The following is a 1,924-nucleotide window of genomic DNA, read 5'->3' as shown; positions in this document are numbered from 1 at the left end:
AACCAGGAAGAGGCGGACATCACGCGGGGTCACCGCCGGCCCGGCCCCCTCTTAAAGGAGCAGAGCCAGCTCTGGAACGGCGGCCGGCCAGCGTTCGAGCCCCCCGCTGAGCGCCGCTGCCCCGCGGGCCTCTCTCGCCCCTCCCGCCCCCTGCCGGAGGGGAGGTCCCGGCGCGGACCCCGGGGTGACGACCCCGGCGGAGGGATACCGCTCTACGTCTGCCGAACCCGCCGAGCGCAGGGAGCCGGGCGCGCACACGGCCGCCGCGGGGGCTGCGTGGGGGGCGGCAGCCCGGGCGGGGGCCGCCCGTCGGGCCGGGGGCTGCGTGGGCCCCGTCGGGTTTCAGGCGCTGGGAGAAAGTAGTCCCCCGGGCTCCCCCCCGCGCCGCTGGAAGGGGTTCGGCGGCGGAGGCGGATGCCGCTCGGTGCTGCGGCTTCAGCTGATAATTGAAGGGAAGAGAGGCGGCTGCTGCCGGGTGGTGAGGAGGCACGGAGCGTCTGCGGAGGCCGCATCGGGACAAACTAGGTACCCGCGGCCCCTCCGTCTTCCTCTGGTGCTGCTGGGGGCAGGCGGGGCGCGGGACCTCGGCGTTCCGGGGCCCCCCGGTATTGAGTACCCCGGTTCCCCGGGCCCCTGTTCTTTGGGCCTTGTCGTGTCTATCCGACCGCCCTACTCTCCGTGGGGCTGGGGCTCCGGCCTGGGGCGTTGTTGGGGTGCGTGGAGGCGGCTGGGCCTCGAGGTGGGTGCGGGGCGCGGGGGCCGTGGGGCCGGCGGTACGGCCCGTCGGGCTGCAGGGCCAGGCCGCTGTTCCCCGTTGCCGGGTGGGGGGGGTGGCAGCACACCCCGACTTGAGGCTGGGGTGGGGGGGGTGGCCCAGTGCCACCTTCGATACAAAAGGGCAGCGTCAGTGTTGACACCGCTCTGTGCCCTTCCGCTTCTCCCTCCCCCACTCCCGTTGGCCCCTTTTCCCTAATGGCTCTTTCCGTGTTTTTCTTTGTTTTTATTTTATTTTATTTTTCGTTGACGCTATCAAATATCTTAGAGAAAAAAAAAAAGAAAAAATAACAACTCCTCTCCTCTTCCTCCCCCCTCCCACCTCACAGCTTGGCTTGGCAAAAATGCTCCATAATCGCCCGACGTCCATATTTCAGTGCCTTTCTGGGGGGGAGGAGGAGGGAGGTGGGGAGAGAATGGAGGCGATGTAGGGCCGAGTTTGCGGCCCTGCCCGCTGGATTATTTTCGCAGCCGGCGCTCCGGAGACGCTGTTTTTGTCGCTTTCGGTCACGAAACAAGTTCCCCGGCCGCAGCGTTCTCTTGCATAACGCATCGCGTTCGGAGGTCGCTCCGACGGCGGCTGCCGGCCTCCCCGCGAGCTCCAGGCCCGGTGCTGCCCGGGGCCGTCCCGGCGCTGCCCTCCGCGCTGCAGGCCCGGTTTCCTGTGCTGTGGCCCGGCATTGTTCCCGGCCCCCCCTTCGTGGTGCGCCGGCCCTCGGCCGCCGGGGGGCTCCGAGCGGGGGCGGCCCGAGAGTCTGGGCTGTGAGCCGGGAGAGAATGGGGGGAAGAATGGAAAGTTATGTCAAGGGCTTTGCGAGAAAAACATCGACGTAAGGAACAAAGGTCCTGCCTGTGCTGGAAAGGCCTGCCTGTGAGGCCTGATTGTGTCGCATTTACACACGGGAAGAAACGAGTGCTTGGTACTGGCCTACATTGATTCTGTAACTCTGGCAAGCAGCTTGGGAGTGTTTTCAGAGCCTGTGTGGTTTGTTTGGAGGGTGGTTTTGTTATATTGTTGATAGCGATCTAGTATTAACTTTAGTTAAAATATTTCTTATATATATATATATTTCCAGAAGATTGTGTACTATTTCTTTTTTTTTTTTTTTTTTTTTTTTTTTTTTTTTTTTTTTTTTCCCCCTTCCCATTT

General features: G+C 63.1%; 1 protein-coding gene across 7 annotated transcripts in view; it reads left to right on the top strand.

The window, feature by feature from the left end:
* Positions 1–392: 392 nt before the first annotated feature.
* TRIP12 (thyroid hormone receptor interactor 12) overlaps positions 393–1,924 on the top strand; it is a 65,297-nt gene continuing 63,765 nt past the window's right edge. For 6 of the 7 annotated variants that reach the window (XM_072344596.1, XM_072344595.1, XM_072344594.1 and 3 more), the window contains exon 1: positions 393–525. The gene's annotated coding sequence lies outside the window, so the exon portion shown is untranslated. Of the gene's footprint in view, positions 526–1,591; positions 1,695–1,924 lie in introns of those variants that run through there. The other variant, XM_072344590.1, reaches the window with a different exon arrangement.

Source organism: Excalfactoria chinensis, chromosome 9 (genome assembly GCF_039878825.1).
Source record: "Excalfactoria chinensis isolate bCotChi1 chromosome 9, bCotChi1.hap2, whole genome shotgun sequence".
Classification (NCBI taxonomy): domain Eukaryota; kingdom Metazoa; phylum Chordata; class Aves; order Galliformes; family Phasianidae; genus Excalfactoria; species Excalfactoria chinensis.
Note: the sequence above shows the minus strand (reverse complement) of the source record. Positions and strands in the feature narration are given on the sequence as shown.